Source organism: Anomaloglossus baeobatrachus, chromosome 2, assembly GCF_048569485.1.
Source record: "Anomaloglossus baeobatrachus isolate aAnoBae1 chromosome 2, aAnoBae1.hap1, whole genome shotgun sequence".
Lineage (NCBI taxonomy): Eukaryota > Metazoa > Chordata > Amphibia > Anura > Aromobatidae > Anomaloglossus > Anomaloglossus baeobatrachus.
Window position 1 is genome coordinate 21,727,741 of NC_134354.1, and position 18,554 is coordinate 21,746,294.

General features: G+C 42.4%; 1 protein-coding gene across 1 annotated transcript in view; it reads right to left on the reverse strand.

The window, feature by feature from the left end:
- STYXL2 (serine/threonine/tyrosine interacting like 2) overlaps positions 1-11,358 on the reverse strand; it is a 93,808-nt gene extending 82,450 nt beyond the window's left edge. Inside the window, exon 1 of the mRNA XM_075334914.1 lies at positions 11,253-11,358. The gene's annotated coding sequence lies outside the window, so the exon portion shown is untranslated. The remainder of the gene's footprint in view (positions 1-11,252) is intronic.
- Between the last annotated feature and the right edge of the window lie 7,196 nt (positions 11,359-18,554).

An 18,554-nucleotide genomic window follows, 5' to 3' on the forward strand; every position in this document is an offset into this window, starting at 1 on the left:
GGGGGGGGGGAGGCTGATATTGGGGGAAGGAGGCTGATACTGGAGGAGGCCGGGGAGAGAGAGGCTGATGCTGGGGGAGGCTTGGGGGAAGAGAGGCTAATTTCTGGGGGGCAGAGAGGATGATTGCTGGGGGGCAGAGAGACTGATTGCTGGAGGGCACAGAGGCTGATTGCTGGGGGGGCAGAGAGGCTGATTGCTGGGGGGCAGAGAGCCTGATGCTGGGGGAGGCTGGGGGCAGAGAGGCTGATGCTGGGGGAGGCTGGGGGCAGAGAGGCTGATGCTGGGGGAGGCTGGGGGGAGAGAGGCTGATGCTGGGGGAGGCTGGGGGGAAAGAGGCTGATGCTGGGGGCAGAGAGACTGATGCTGGGGCAGAGAGGCTGATTGCTGGGGGGCAGAGAGACTGATGCTGGGGGCAGAGAGGCTGATGCTGGGGGATGCTGGGGGCAGAGAGGCTGATGCTGGGGGAGGCTGGGGGCAGTGAGGCTGATGCTGGGGGAGGCTGGGGGTAGAGAGGCTAATGCTTGGGAGGCTGATACTGGAGGAGGCTGGGGGGAAAGAGGCTGATGCTGGGGGCAGAGAGGCTGATGCTGGGGGCAGAGAGGCTGATGCTGGGGTAGAGAGGCTGATGCTGGGGGCAGAGAGGCTGATGCTGGGGGAGGCTGGGGGGAGAGAGGTTGATGCTGGGCATGGATGGGACATTGTGAGGAGGGGGCAGCATGCATGGGACATTGTGAGGAGGGGGCAGCATGCATGGGACACTGTGAGGAGGGGGCAGCACGCCTGGGACATTGTGAGGAGGGGGCAGCATGCATGGGACATTGTGAGGAGGGGGCAGCATGGATGGGACATTGTAAGGAGGGGGCAGCATGCATGGGACATTGTGAGGAGGGGGCAGCATGCATGTGACATTGTGAGGAGGGGGCAGCATGCATGGGACACTGTGAGGAGGGGGCAGCATGCATGGGACATTGTGAGGAGGGGGCAGCATGATGTGAGGTCAATGTACAGATCATATTTCATAATTGAGGAAGGTGTGGTGGGTATAATTTATAAGGGAGGGCAGTGTATAGTTTATTAGGGGCAGTGTGACAGTCACAGTATATAAGTGGGGACGGTGTGGTGGGAATATTTTATACTCATGCTATGTTTTGATGTGCCTGTGGTGATCCCCATTGGGGGAGGGGGGGTTAGTGCCCTTCATTTCTCATTGATACTTTTTCATGTGTTTTACAGAGTAGATCTGCCTTAAACAGATGTCGTGTGCGAAAACTCATAGTTTTACGTTGTCACTAAGGGGCGCGACCACTTAAAGTGCCTAGGGCAGCACGAAGGCAAAATACAGTCCTGCCTATGATGTCAATTACAGGCCGGCCTCATCTTTATAAGGAGGAGAACTTGCACAATTGGGGGCTGACTAAATACTTTTTTTCCCCACTGCAAGTAGTTGCTTAAATAGCAATTCCTTCACAGACTCCAGTATTATTTAATTATTATTATTTTTTTTTATTATTATTATTATTTTAATTATAGCGCCATTTATTCAATGGCACTTTTATACATGGGGGGGTTTAACTGGGGGCAGTTTTGCATCTTTATTTACTGACTTATTATTATTATTATTATTATTATAATAATTATTATAATATAATTTTATTTTTATTTTTATTATTATTTTTATTCTTATTTATTTTATTATTGTTATTGTTAGAATTTTAATTATTATCATCATCATTGATGATGGTTATAACTCGGGGGCAGTTTTGCATTTTTATTTACTGACTTTTTTATTAATAATTATTATTATTATTATTAATATTATTATTATTATTATAGTACTATTTATTCCATGGCGCTTTATACATGGGGTTTTTTTTACCTTGAGGGCAAGTTTTGCATTTTCATGTACTGATGTTATTATTATTATTAGTATTCATTTATTATTATTATTATTTTCATTATTATTATTATTATAGCACTATTTTTACCATGGCACTTTATACATTGGGGGGTTTTAACTCGGGGGCAGTTTTGCATTTTTGTTTACCTTTTTTTTATTTTATTATTATTATTATTATTATTATTATTATTATTATTATTTTTATTATAGCAGTATTTATTCCTGGCACCTTATACATGGAGGGTTTAACTCGGGGGCAGTTTTGCATTTTTATTTACCTTTTTTTTGTATTTTATTATTATTATTATTATTATTTTTATTTTTATTATAGCGTTATTTATTCCTGGCACCTTCTACATGGGGGGGTTAACTTGGGGGCAGATTTGCATTTTTACTTATTGACTTTTTGGACAGACTTTGGAAAGCCATTCCAAGGGAATTATTATTCCACCTGCACTGACACATTGTACCAAAACCTCAGCTGTATTTTTTTTTTTTTTAGGGTGGGGACACAACTTTCTAAGTAACTTTTTGGCCTATTCATCATTTCAACATTTTTAATATTTTTATATCTTGCTTTATTCGATGACTTTTTTTGTGCCAATTTCATCAAAATAGTGCATGTGTTATCTGACTTTATTGCACTTTTTTTTAAAAAAAAAAAAGCTCTTTTCAATTTTATGTCTGATCTTTTTGCAACTTCTTAGGGCAAATAGTCAAATAATCGCATGTTAGCGATCAACTGCACGAAAAAAGAAAAAAAATTCATTAGAAACGCTTCGTATTTAAGAATCTGTCTAAAACAAAAACGTCAAGTTCAAGCATTAAAAAAGAACAAGTTAAAAAAGGGCACAAAATCTATAAATAAGGAGTCGCATAAAGCAGCAAAGGATAGCGAATTACTCCAGAAAACTGGAGAAGCAATGAGGGATTGGTGCCGGCCTTTGTGCTTTAATCCTCTGCCATTATAAAACCTCTGCTTGCTGGCCATTATCTGAAACATTGTTGATTACATTCAGATGCAAAAAAAAAACCCAAAAAATAAATTTCTAATATTTCTCACAGCTGAGGGTTTGTTACAATGTTTAAAATTCCTACAGCAGCTATGTGAGTAAGGTCCAATCCACATTTCCTGTAATCATCAATTTGAACAGATCCATTAGCAAAAAAACATGCGCAAAAACAACGTTTTTGGCCGTTTCTAAAAAATTGATTTTTGCAGGATCCAGTTTTTTTTCTAATATTGGAATCTATGGAAATAGGATCCATCAACTGATGTCACAATGTGACTGCAGGACAGTGAGGGACAGGGGGCTCATATACTGTCCCTCACCCTAGGGGATTCTAGGTGGTGCCTAGCCTCTGGGTTACCCCTAATGGGGAGATCCCTGAGTCCCATGCCTGGCTATGCTCCTGACCAGATCTAATCTGCTGCCCCCCTACCCAGGGAAGGAAGGGGTAGGAGTGAGATGGAAACACAGATTTAGACAGACAGTGAAAAAAAGAAAAAACTCAGACACACTACAAACTCACATGAAGAAACAATATGAAACTAAAGAGAAAAGCAAGAGAAGGAAGGCAGCAACAAAAGGACAACAAGGGATAATAAAGCACAACAACCACAAGTAACTCTGGATAAAACTATCTCTCCAGACCAGGATAGACAAGCTATAGCTGGCATTAATAGACGTATCCAGCCAACATATATAGGAGGGGAGTGAATGTGACTAAAGTAGATTAACAAGCAGACCAGCAGAGATTAAATCCTGCTAGCCTGCCTATGAACTACAAGTCTGTGGGTCGACGTCTGAGTCTCCCTGCACTGATCACAGACATCAGAGAAGTCAGCAGGCAGAGTGCAAGAATCTGGAGTTTTCACAGATCCTGACGCTCCATGACATTCGGCGATGCCTGCAAAAACCTCCTTGTGACAGTACCCATTTCTCTAAGAGGGGCCTCTGGGCCCTTGGGACCCAGCCCGGCTTCTCCAGGTGAAGATAATGAATACTCCTAAGCAGGTGGTCAGCATGGATATCAGAGGCTGGTACTCAAGTCCTTTCGTCAGAACCAAATATTGCAACAAATGGAGAATGAATTGGGAATCAACAATTTTTGAAACCTGAAACTGTAATAGCCCATCGACTAGGACTGGAGGCGAAGGTAAGGGAAGAGGGGTTCAGATTTTTTTTCGATAACCACACCTGATCACCCACACACAGGTCCGGACCAGCCACATGTGTACAATCAGCCGCATGTTTATACTTAGCACCCATGGCACGCAAATCTAGCTGAGCCTTCTCCCTTGTAGACTATAATGATGAGACAAATAGGTGGTCCCCTGACGAGTGCCCATCCTGAAATGTCCAGAACTGGGAATGCCGACCATGGACAAAAAAAAAAGGTGATACCCCAGTGGATTCATGATGATGATTGTTAATGGAAAATTTGATGAGAGGAACCTAGAGAGGAGAACTCTCCTGAGTATCAGGTACAAAACAACGTAAATACAGCTCCAAATTCTATGATTTACAGGTTCTTTTTGTCGATTACACACAGGGTACACCAGGGAAAGGATACAACGGAAAACCCTGGGTCTAAGGAGAGGGGAGCGAGGTCATTCACAATCAACACTTACCTGAGCCTGATCCCTACGCTCCCTAATGTCCCTCTATGGGTTCTTCCCCCCGTCGCCGATCACGTGTCTAGGCCCTCGCTGGCCCTGAACTCACGCTGACTAGTGATGGCCAGCGAGACGCTTGTCTCATCACTGCAAATATAACACGAGGGAGGTAAGACAAACTCGAGAAAGACACAACAATGGGTTCTCCAAGGTTTCTTCAGCAGTAGCTTCACAGTTGCAACTGTAGCAACACCACAGCTATGCAGAGACAAGCTTTTTCAACATGGACAGCATAGGTATGAGCTATAGCCGACATAGTGAGGAGTGAGGAGCAGATATTTATAGAAGAACAGATTGGCTGCAGCTGAGGTTACCACTATCAGTTAGATCACTGCAGGATAGAAATGGACCTTAATCCCTTCAGTACCAGATAGAATTAAATAAGCTCCAACTCAGGGTAGACAACGAGCGGGCACTATGGTGGATCTGCGATCCGCAATGCAGTGGGACCTTCTGATCCCAGATCCCCCCCCGAGATCAAATCAGGGTTTCTGATTTTACATAAATAAAGCTTAATCAATGAATACATAAAAAAAGTTCTACAATTTTGAAGATGTTTGTGGCCAGCGGATGAGAAGAGTCAGTAACCCTCATATCTTGTCCTGCTCGCAGCCGAGAGGTGGATACAATGTATCCGGTGTAGACAATGCTCTGTGCACTCCAGACCGATACATTGTAACAAAACTATCAGAGAGATTTGCGCAGCAGCTGCTGATGTGCGCAGCTCACAGAGCGTTGTCTAGACTGGACACAATTGTCTCCACTTCTCGGCTGAGAGCGGGGCTCGCTGTGTACGGGATTACTGTGTCTCAATGTTACCAGTCATCGACGACACACACGTAGCAAAAAAACTGCTAACCTTAGATCCCAGTGTTCCCTCCAGGTCACGACCGGCTCAGTAATGCAATATTACAGCCCTTGTCACCAATATCCACCTCTAACGCATCTAGAAAAGCCGGCTCACTGTAAATAAGGTCATACCGGTTGTCACCGAGCTTTTCTAGAGACAGAACATGAACATGACACAAGAGGGGGAATTGTGGCAGGTGGCCCCCTCTCACGCCTTTACATCTCCTGCAGATTGTGCCCCCAGAAGTGGTAGATAGGACTGGATGGAATATAAAAACATGGCTACCTTCTTCCAAAAACAGCACCACCATTGTTTAAAGTTTGTGTGCCTGATATTGAATGTCAGTGTGGCACCCCTGAGGCTTCAGTCGCCACAGGGTACTGCACCTCACTTACGGTGCAGTATTCATCTCAGGTAAGGAGGGGATTAATCACCGATGTTTCCACATTACATACAGTTTAGGTGCCTTTTCACTGAGAACTATACTAGGGTAGGCAGGGAGGGTGGCCATCACGAAGCATGGGACTTTCCCGGTCACTAGGACAACCACCTGGGGCCGGGCACAACTTGGCGTAGAAGAAGGAGCAACCTTTACACCATCTTCAGTCAAGTCGGGACTTCAGTTCTGGCGACACAACACCACTTTCTTCTCTCTTTTCTTCACGGGGCCAGAGGCTTGGAGCAGGAAGCTCAGCCCGGGTTCCTCACTTCTGACGGGGCATCCCTTAGGAAAGGACACTTTCAAGCACCGGTGGCTTTAACTTACCCGGGATCAGCTGGAGCCCAACACGGCGAAGACCGGCACCTCCCGGGCAACCCACGGACAGTGAGGAAAGACCTGGAACCGCAACTACTGTGTCCGTCTCCTTCATTGCCGGCGCCCCGCGCTTCGGCACCAACAGCCACCACTACCTCCATCATCCTCCATGGAGCCTACCTTCACCTGCGAGAAACTGAACTATCCTTGCTGCGACATCACCCGCCCCAGAGGACAGCGACCGCAGCAGCGGCTAATCCCTGGCCGCATACCGCAGGTGGCATCACGAGACAACTCCCAACTACTACCCAGATCCCCCATCCGTCCTATCTCCTGATATTGTACATCTCGGGGCCACGAAGCCGGGCAGGGTCCCCCGTGATATACCGGACCCGACATCACCGGCCCGGCGACGAGTAACGTTTAACAGGGGTCCCGCGGGTGCTACATGCTACATCAGCTCCATGGACCACAGTCAATATCACACAACCTGTAGACAGCGGGGCATTGTTTTTGAAAGAAGGCAGCTATGGTTTTTTTTTTTTAATAATGGACAACCCCTTTAATGATGCTAACAAGGCTGCTTCTTTGGGGTGGAGTAACCTGAACAGATTGATACCACCCAGGATCAAAGCAGGTGGGACCAATAAGGCTAAGTACCAAGGGTGCACTTACAATTGGTACAAACTCTCCTTCTCCTTTTACTGTTGGGGTTCCTCAGAGCTCAGTCTTAGACCCCCTCCTCTTACTATCAGGGTTCCTCATAGCTCACTTCTAGGCTTCCTCCTCTTATTGTCGGGATTCCTCAGGGTTCAGTCCAAGGCCCCCTCCTCTTACTACCTGGATTCAGGTATAGGCCCCCCCTCTTACTGCCGGGGTTCCACAGGGTTCAGTCCTAGGCTCCCTCTTCTTATTGTCTGGATTTAGGTCTGGGCCCCCTGTTCTTACTGATCGGGTTCCACAGAGTTCAGTCCTAGGCCCCCTTTTCTTACTGCCTAGACTCAGGTCTAGGCCCCTTACTCTTACTGTCTGGATTCCTCAGGATTCGGTCCTAGGCTCCCTCCTCTTACTGTCTGGATTCCTCAGGATTTGGTCCTAGGCCCCCTCCTCTTACTGTCAGGATTCCTCAGGATTTGGTCCTAGGCCCCCTCCTCTTACTGTCAGGATTCCTCAGGATTCGGTCCTAGGCCCCCTCCTCTTACTGTCAGGATTCCTCAGGATTCGGTCCTAGGCCCCCTCCTCTTACTGTCAGGATTCCTCAGGATTCGGTCCTAGGCTCCCTCCTCTTACTGTAAAGATTCCTCAGGATTCGGTCCTAGGCCCCCTCCTCTTACTGTCAGGATTCCTCAGGATTCGGTCCTAGGCTCCCTCCTCTTACTGTCAGGATTCCTCAGGATTCGGTCCTAGGCCCCCTCCTCTTACTGTCAGGATTCCTCAGGATTCGGTCCTAGGCCCCCTCCTCTTACTGTCAGGATTCCTCAGGATTCGGTCCTAGGCCCCCTCCTCTTACTGTCAGGATTCCTCAGGATTCGGTCCTAGGTCCCCTCCTCTTACTGTCAGGATTCCTCAGGATTCGGTCCTAGGCCCCCTCCTCTTACTGTCAGGATTCCTCAGGATTCGGTCCTAGGCCCCCTCCTCTTACTGTCAGGATTCCTCAGGATTCGGTCCTAGGCCCCCTCCTCTTACTGTAAGGATTCCTCAGGATTCGGTCCTAGGCCCCCTCCTCTTACTGTCAGGATTCCTCAGGATTCGGTCCTAGGCCCCCTCCTCTTACTGTCAGGATTCCTCAGGATTCGGTCCTAGGCCCCCTCCTCTTACTGTCAGGATTCCTCAGGATTCGGTCCTAGGCCCCCTCCTCTTACTGTCAGGATTCCTCAGGATTCGGTCCTAGGCCCCCTCCTCTTACTGTCAGGATTCCTCAGGATTCGGTCCTAGGCCCCCTCCTCTTACTGTCAGGATTCCTCAGGATTCGGTCCTAGGCCCCCTCCTCTTACTGTCAGGATTCCTCAGGATTCAGTCCTAGGCCCCCTCCTCTTACTGTCAGGATTCCTCAGGATTCGGTCCTAGGCCCCCTCCTCTTACTGTCAGGATTCCTCAGGATTCGGTCCTAGGCCCCCTCCTCTTACTGTAAGGATTCCTCAGGATTCGGTCCTAGGCCCCCTCCTCTTACTGTCAGGATTCCTCAGGATTCGGTCCTAGGCCCCCTCCTCTTACTGTCAGGATTCCTCAGGATTCGGTCCTAGGCCCCCTCCTCTTACTGTCAGGATTCCTCAGGATTCGGTCCTAGGCCCCCTCCTCTTACTGTCAGGATTCCTCAGGATTCGGTCCTAGGCCCCCTCCTCTTACTGTCAGGATTCCTCAGGATTCGGTCCTAGGCCCCCTCCTCTTACTGTAAGGATTCCTCAGGATTCGGTCCTAGGCCCCCTCCTCTTACTGTCAGGATTCCTCAGGATTCGGTCCTAGGCCCCCTCCTCTTACTGTCAGGATTCCTCAGGATTCGGTCCTAGGCCCCCTCCTCTTACTGTAAGGATTCCTCAGGATTCGGTCCTAGGCCCCCTCCTCTTACTGTAAGGATTCCTCAGGATTCGATCCTAGGCCCCCTCCTCTTACTGTCAGGATTCCTCAGGATTCGGTCCTAGGCCCCCTCCTCTTACTGTCAGGATTCCTCAGGATTCGGTCCTAGGCCCCCTCCTCTTACTGTCTGGGGTTTTTCAAGGTTCAGTCCTAGGCCCCCTCCTCTTACTGTCAGGATTCCTCAGGATTCGGTCCTAGGCCCCCTCCTCTTACTGTCAGGATTCCTCAGGATTCGGTCCTAGGCCCCCTCCTCTTACTGTCAGGATTCCTCAGGATTCGGTCCTAGGCCCCCTCCTCTTACTGTCAGGATTCCTCAGGATTTGGTCCTAGGCCCCCTCCTCTTACTGTCTGGGGTTTTTCAAGGTTCAGTCCTAGGCCCCCTCCTCTTACTGTCAGGATTCCTCAGGATTCGGTCCTAGGCCCCCTCCTCTTACTGTCTGGGGTTTTTCAAGGTTCAGTCCTAGGCCCCCTCCTCCTACTGTTGGAGTTCCTCAAGGCTCAGCCATAGGCCTCCTCCTCATCTCTCTATACACAGGCCCTATTGGAAACCATCAGCAGGGGTTCCACTATCATCTCTATGCTGATGACACCAATTATACACATCGTCCCCTGACATCACCCCTTCATTTTTACAAAATTCCAGTCATGGTCTGTCAGCTGTCTCCAACATCATGTCCTCCCTCTATCTAAATCTCTCCAGAGCTGAACTCCTTGTGTTTCCTCCCTCTCCTAACCTTCATAACCATTTCCGTGTGTGGCTCTACCATTACTCCCCAGCAGCACGCTCGCTGCCCTGTGGTTATATCTTATATGTAACTCCGATCTCCTGGTCACGCCCTACTCGCTCACTTGTGTCACCTCCACCTCAAAAACATCCCCAGGAGCCGACCTTTTCTTCCCTTTGACTGCAAAAACACTTACAGTCGCTCTTATTCATTCTCACCTGGATTACTGTAATTCTCTACTAATCGGTTTCCCTCTTACTCAACTCTTTACTCCACAATTCATCCTGAATGCAGCAGTCAGGATCATATTCCTCTCCAGCCACTACACAGGTGCCTCCACCCTGTGCCAGTCATTGCACTGGTTGACCATCTGCTACAGAGTCCAATATAAATGTATCAGTGTCATTCACAAAGTTCTCCACAGTTCCGCACCGCCGTACATCTCCTCCCCCATCTCTGTCTATCACCTACCCGTCCTCTCCACAGTTCTGCACCGCCCTACATCTCCTCCCTCATCTCTGTCTATCACCTACCCGTCCTCTCCACAGTCCTGCACCGCCCTACATCTCCTCCCTCATCTCTGTCTATCACCTACCCGTCCTCTCCACAGTTCTTCACCGCCCTACATCTCCTCCCTCATCTCTGTCTATCACCTACCCGTCCTCTCCACAGTTCTGCACCACCCTATATCTCCTCCCTCATCTGTCTATCACCTACCCGTCCTCTCCACAGTTCTGCACCGCCCTACATCTCCTCCCTCATCTCTGTCTATCACCCTATCCATCCTCTCCACAATTCTGCACAACCCTACATCTCCTCCCTCATCTCCATCTATCACCTACCCGTCCTCTCCACAGTTCTGTACCGCCCTACATCTCCTCCCTCATCTCCATCTATCACCTACCCGTCCTCTCCACAGTTCTGTACCGCCATACATCTCCTCCCTTATCTCTGTCTAGCACCCTACCCGTACTCTCCACAGTTCTGCACCACCCTAATCTCCTCCCTCATCTCTGTCTATCACCGTACCCGTGACCTCAACTTTGCTAATGACCTAAGATTGACATCCTCTAAAATCTGAACCTACAACTCCTGGATCTAAGACTTCTCACAAGCTGCACCAATTCTCTGGAATGCGCTGCCCAGGAGAATTAGATGAATTCACAATACCCACAGTTTTACTCTTAACTTCTCATATTGTTTGTACATATCCCCTCCGAATTGTACAGTGCTGTGGAATATGTTGGCGCTATATAAATACATATTATTATTAATATTATTATTAACCCATGCAACCACACAAGGCCCCCTCCAGTGATTCGGCCCACTTCAGTCCTAATACACTCAGTCTGTGTTACACCCGAACAGTGCCAAAAAAGTCGCCAAACTTGCACCAATGGGCTACATTATGGCCAAGTGTACAGCGTTACATTACTAATTGCTATAAGAGCTTCTACTATAACTGGGCACCAACACAAAATAGTGGGCAAGGGCATCATGCCAACCTCGTAAAATATAAGGACGATATCAACCGAATTTAGGACTGAGCTCCAGACTGGGGAAGCCGAGCCGGTGACGAGCCGAGCAGCTGGACGTGACAGGTCTCTGAGAGCCGGAGACAGGTGGTCAGCCGAGGGCTAACCGAGAGAAGGACGGAGACAAGGCCCCGATGAAACAGCATTACAATCCGCATGCCCTCCGGAGCCGGAACCTCAGAGCCCGAGGCGGCAATCAATAACATGAGCAGAACATGAGAGAAGAACATTCACCTGAGCTCCTGTGGAGACCCTCGAGGAGATCTACCGGATCACACAAGAAGGGCCGGGACCGACTCACTCCAAGCTCTACTGGGACTTCTAAAATTAGTAGCAGGACTGCATTGGCTGCTGATATCTGTCCTCACAAGGAATGCCAGGGCTGGAGACCACAGGGAGGAGGGGAAGGGGCAGACAACATGTCCGCTATACCCACCCGGACAATGGCAAGAGAAGAACAGGAGGACGAGCAGCTCTGGAGGGTCAGACGGTCCCCAAAATAGAATATACAATAGGGGCAAACAAGTGGACAATCCCGCTCATATGAAGCAGTATTATAGTAGTTATATTCTTGTACATAGGGGCAGTATTATAGTAGTTATATTCTTGTACATAGGAGCAGTATTATAGTAGTTATATTCTTGTACATAGGAGGCAGTATTATAGTAGTTATATTCTTGTACATAGGAGGCAGTATTATAGTAGTTATATTCTTGTACATAGGAGCAGTATTATAGTAGTTAAATTCTTGTACATAGGAGCAGTATTATAATAGTTATATTCTTGTACATAGGGGCAGTATTATAGCAGTTATATTCTTGTACATAGGAGCAGTATTATAGTAGTTAAATTCTTGTACATAGGAGCTGTATTATAATAGTTATATTCTTGTACATAGGAGCAGTATTATAATAGTTATATTCTTGTACATAGGAGCTGTATTATAATAGTTATATTCTTGTACATAGGAGCTGTATTATAATAGTTATATTCTTGTACATAGGAGCTGTATTATAATAGTTATATTCTTGTACATAGGAGCAGTATTATAGTAGTTAAATTCTTGTACATAGGAGCAGTATTATAATAGTTATATTCTTGTACATAGGAGCAGTATTATAATAGTTATATTCTTGTACATAGGAGCAGTATTATAGTAGTTATATTCTTCTACATAGGAGGCAGTATTATAGTAGTTATATTCCTGTACATAGGGGCAGTATTATAGTAGTTATAATCTTGTACATAGGGGCAGTATTATAGTAGTTATATTCTTGTACATAGGGGCAGTATTATAGTAGTTATATTCTTGTATATAGGAGCAGTATTATAGTAGTTATATTCTTGTACATAGGGAGCAGTATTATAGTAGTTATATTCTTGTACATAGCAGCAGTATTATAGTAGTTATATTCTTCTACATAGGAGGCAGTATTATAGTAGTTATATTCCTGTACATAGGGGCAGTATTATAGTAGTTATATTCTTGTACATAGGGGCAGTATTATAGTAGTTATATTCTTGTACATAGGGGCAGTATTATAGTAGTTATATTCTTGTACATAGAGGCAGTATTATAGTAGTATTATTCCTGTACATAGGGTCAGTATTATAGTAGATATATTCTTGTACATAGGAGCAGTATTATAGTAGTTATATTCTTGTACATAGGGGCAGTATTATAGTAGTTATATTCTTGTACATAGGGGCAGTATTATAGTAGTTATAATCTTGTACATAGGGGCAGTATTATAGTAGTTATATTCTTGTACATAGGGGCAGTATTATAGTAGTTATATTCTTGTATATAGGAGCAGTATTATAGTAGTTATATTCTTGTACATAGGGAGCAGTATTATAGTAGTTATATTCTTGTACATAGCAGCAGTATTATAGTAGTTATATTCTTCTACATAGGAGGCAGTATTATAGTAGTTATATTCCTGTACATAGGGGCAGTATTATAGTAGTTATATTCTTGTACATAGGGGCAGTATTATAGTAGTTATATTCTTGTACATAGGGGCAGTATTATAGTAGTTATATTCTTGTACATAGAGGCAGTATTATAGTAGTATTATTCCTGTACATAGGGTCAGTATTATAGTAGATATATTCTTGTACATAGGAGCAGTATTATAGTAGTTATATTCTTGTACATAGGGGCAGTATTATAGTAGTTATATTCTTGTACATAGGAGCAGTATTATAGTAGTATTATTCCTGTACATAGGAGCAGTATTATAGTAGTTTAATACTGCCTCCTATGTACAAGAATATAACTACTATAATACTGCCCCTATGTACAGGAATATTAGTAGTTATATTCTTGTACATAGGGGCAGTATTATAGTAGTTATATTCCTGTACATAGGAGCAGTATTATAGTAGTTATATTCTTGTACATAGGGGCAGTATTATAGTAGTTATATTCTTGTACATAGGGGCAGTATTATAGTAGTTATATTCCTGTACATAGGGGCAGTATTATAGTAGTTATATTCTTGTACATAGGAGGCAGTATTATAGTAGTTATATTCTTGTACATAGGAGGCAGTATTATAGTAGTTATATTCTTGTACATAGGAGGCAGTATCATAGTAGTTATATTCTTGTACATAGGAGGCAGTATTATAGTAGTTATATTCTTCTACATAGGAGGCAGTATTATAGTAGTTATATTCCTGTACATAGGGACAGTATTATAGTAGTTATATTCTTGTGCATAGGGGCAGTATTATAGTAGTTATATTCCTGTACATAGGGGCAGTATTATAGTAGTTATATTCTTGTACATAGGAGGCAGTATTATAGTAGTTATATTCTTGTACATAGGAGGCAGTATTATAGTAGCTATATTCTTGTACATAGGGGCAGTATTATAGTAGTTATATTCTTGTACATAGGAGCAGTATTATAGTAGTTATATTCTTGCACATAGGGGCAGTATTATAGTAGTTATATTCTTGTACATAGGGGCAGTATTATAGTAGTTATATTCTTGTACTTGGGTGGCAGTATTATAGTAGTTATATTCTTGTACATAGGGCCAGTATTATAGTAGTTATATTCTTGTACATAGGGAGCAGTATTATAGTAGTTATATTCTTGTACATAGGGGGCAGTATTATAGTAGTTATATTCTTGTACATAGGAGGCAGTATTATAGTAGTTATATTCTTGTACATAGGAGGCAGCATTATAGTAGTTATATTCTTGTACATAGGGGGCAGTATTATAGTAGTTATATTCTTGTACATAGGGGGCAGTATTATAGTAGTTATAGTCTTGTACATAGGGGGGCAGTATTATAGTAGGTATATTCTTGTACATAGGGGGCAGTATTATAGTAGTTATAGTCTTGTACATAGGGGCAGTATTATAGTAGTCATATTCTTGTACATAGGGGCAGTATTATAGTAGTTATATTCTTGTACATAGGGGGCAGTATTATAGTAGTTATATTCTTGTACATAGGGGGCAGTATTATAGTAGTTATAGTCTTGTACATAGGGGGCAGTATTATAGTAGTTATATTCTTGGACATAGGGGGCAGTATTATAGTAGTTATAGTCTTGTACATAGGGGGCAGTATTATAGCAGTTATATTCTTGTACATAGGGGGCAGTATTATAGTAGTTATATTCTTGTATATAGGGGGCAGTATGATAGTAGTTATATTCTTGTACATAGGGGCAGTATTATAGTAGTTATATTCTTGTACATAGGTGGCAGTATTATAGTAGTTATATTCTTGTACATAGGAGGCAGTATTATAGTAGTTATATTCTTGTACATAGGTGGCAGTATTATAGTAGTTATATTCTTGTACATAGGGGGCAGTATTATAGTAGTTATATTCTTGTACATAGGAGGCAGTATTATAGTAGTTCTATTCTTGTACATAGGAGGCAGTATTATAGTAGTTATATTCTTGTACATAGGAGGCAGTATTATAGTAGTTATATTCTTGTACATAGGGGCAGTATTATAGTAGTTATATTCCTGTACATAGGGGCAGTATTATAGTAGTTATATTCCTGTACATAGGGGTAGTATTATAGTAGTTATATTCTTGTACATAGGGGCAGTATTATAGTAGTTATATTCTTGTACATAGGGGCAGTATTATAGTAGTTATATTCTTGTACATAGGAGCAGTATTATAGTAGTTATATTCTTGCACATAGGGGCAGTATTATAGTAGTTATATTCTTGTACATATGGGCAGTATTATAGTAGTTATATTCTTGTACTTGGGGGGCAGTATTATAGTAGTTATATTCTTGTACATAGGGCCAGTATTATAGTAGTTATATTCTTGTACATAGGGAGCAGTATTATAGTAGTTATATTCTTGTACATAGGGGGCAGTATTATAGTAGTTATATTCTTGTACATAGGAGGCAGTATTATAGTAGTTATATTCTTGTACATAGGAGGCAGCATTATAGTAGTTATATTCTTGTACATAGGGGGCAGTATTATAGTAGTTATATTCTTGTACATAGGGGGCAGTATTATAGTAGTTATAGTCTTGTACATAGGGGGGCAGTATTATAGTAGGTATATTCTTGTACATAGGGGGCAGTATTATAGTAGTTATAGTCTTGTACATAGGGGGCAGTATTATAGTAGTTATAGTCTTGTACATAGGGGGCAGTATTATAGTAGTTATATTCTTGGACATAGGGGGCAGTATTATAGTAGTTATAGTCTTGTACATAGGGGGCAGTATTATAGTAGTTATACTCTTGTACATAGGGGCAGTATTATAGCAGTTATATTCTTGTACATAGGGGGCAGTATTATAGTAGTTATATTCTTGTATATAGGGGGCAGTATGATAGTAGTTATATTCTTGTACATAGGGGCAGTATGATAGTAGTTATATTCTTGTACATAGGTGGCAGTATTATAGTAGTTATATTCTTGTACATAGGGGCAGTATTATAGTAGTTATATTCTTGTACATAGGGGCAGTATTATAGTAGTTATATTCTTGTACATAGGAGCAGTATTATAGTAGTTATATTCTTGCACATAGGGGCAGTATTATAGTAGTTATATTCTTGTACATAGGAGCAGTAGTATAGTAGTTATATTCTTGTACTTGGGGGGCAGTATTATAGTAGTTATATTCTTGTATATAGGAGCAGTATTATAGTGGTTATATTCTTGTACATAGGGCCAGTATTATAGTAGTTATATTCTTGTACATAGGGAGCAGTATTATAGTAGTTATATTCTTGTACATAGGGGGCAGTATTATAGTAGTTATATTCTTGTACATAGGAGGCAGTATTATAGTAGTTATATTCTTGTACATAGGAGGCAGCATTATAGTAGTTATATTCTTGTACATGGGGGCAGTATTATAGTAGTTATATTCTTGTACATAGGGGGCAGTATTATAGTAGTTATAGTCTTGTACATAGGGGGGCAGTATTATAGTAGGTATATTCTTGTACATAGGGGGCAGTATTATAGTAGTTATAGTCTTGTACATAGGGGGCAGTATTATAGTAGTTATAGTCTTGTACATAGGGGGCAGTATTATAGTAGTTATATTCTTGGACATAGGGGGCAGTATTATAGTAGTTATAGTCTTGTACATAGGGGGCAGTATTATAGTAGTTATACTCTTGTACATAGGGGGCAGTATTATAGCAGTTATATTCTTGTACATAGGGGGCAGTATTATAGTAGTTATATTCTTGTATATAGGGGGCAGTATGATAGTAGTTATATTCTTGTACATAGGGGCAGCATTATAGTAGCTATATTCTTGTACATAGGGGGCTGTATTATAGTAGATATATTCTTGTATATAGGGGGCAGTATTATAGTAGTTATATTCTTGTACATAGTGGGCAGTATTATAGTAGTTATATTCTTGTACATAGGTGGCAGTATTATAGTAGTTATATTCTTGTACATAGGGGGCAGTATTATAGTAGTTATATTCTTGTACATAGGGGGCAGTATTATAGTAGTTATAGTCTTGTACATAGGGGGGCAGTATTATAGTAGGTATATTCTTGTACATAGGGGGCAGTATTATAGTAGTTATAGTCTTGTACATAGGGGGCAGTATTATAGTAGTTATAGTCTTGTACATAGGGGGCAGTATTATAGTAGTTATATTCTTGGACATAGGGGGCAGTATTATAGTAGTTATAGTCTTGTACATAGGGGGCAGTATTATAGTAGTTATACTCTTGTACATAGGGGCAGTATTATAGCAGTTATATTCTTGTACATAGGGGGCAGTATTATAGTAGTTATATTCTTGTATATAGGGGGCAGTATGATAGTAGTTATATTCTTGTACATAGGGGCAGTATGATAGTAGTTATATTCTTGTACATAGGTGGCAGTATTATAGTAGTTATATTCTTGTACATAGGGGCAGTATTATAGTAGTTATATTCTTGTACATAGGGGCAGTATTATAGTAGTTATATTCTTGTACATAGGAGCAGTATTATAGTAGTTATATTCTTGCACATAGGGGCAGTATTATAGTAGTTATATTCTTGTACATAGGAGCAGTAGTATAGTAGTTATATTCTTGTACATAGGAGCAGTATTATAGTAGTTATATTCTTGTATATAGGAGCAGTATTATAGTGGTTATATTCTTGTACATAGGGCCAGTATTATAGTAGTTATATTCTTGTACATAGGGAGCAGTATTATAGTAGTTATATTCTTGTACATAGGGGGCAGTATTATAGTAGTTATATTCTTGTACATAGGAGGCAGTATTATAGTAGTTATATTCTTGTACATAGGAGGCAGCATTATAGTAGTTATATTCTTGTACATGGGGGCAGTATTATAGTAGTTATATTCTTGTACATAGGGGGCAGTATTATAGTAGTTATAGTCTTGTACATAGGGGGGCAGTATTATAGTAGGTATATTCTTGTACATAGGGGGCAGTATTATAGTAGTTATAGTCTTGTACATAGGGGGCAGTATTATAGTAGTTATAGTCTTGTACATAGGGGGCAGTATTATAGTAGTTATATTCTTGGACATAGGGGGCAGTATTATAGTAGTTATAGTCTTGTACATAGGGGGCAGTATTATAGTAGTTATACTCTTGTACATAGGGGGCAGTATTATAGCAGTTATATTCTTGTACATAGGGGGCAGTATTATAGTAGTTATATTCTTGTATATAGGGGGCAGTATGATAGTAGTTATATTCTTGTACATAGGGGCAGTATTATAGTAGCTATATTCTTGTACATAGGGGGGCTGTATTATAGTAGATATATTCTTGTATATAGGGGGCAGTATTATAGTAGTTATATTCTTGTACATAGTGGGCAGTATTATAGTAGTTATATTCTTGTACATAGGTGGCAGTATTATAGTAGTTATATTCTTGTACATAGGGGGCTGTATTATAGTAGATATATTCTTGTATATAGGGGGCAGTATTATAGTAGTTATATTCTTGTACATAGTGGGGCAGTATTATAGTAGTTATATTCTTGTACATAGGAGCAGTATTATAGTAGT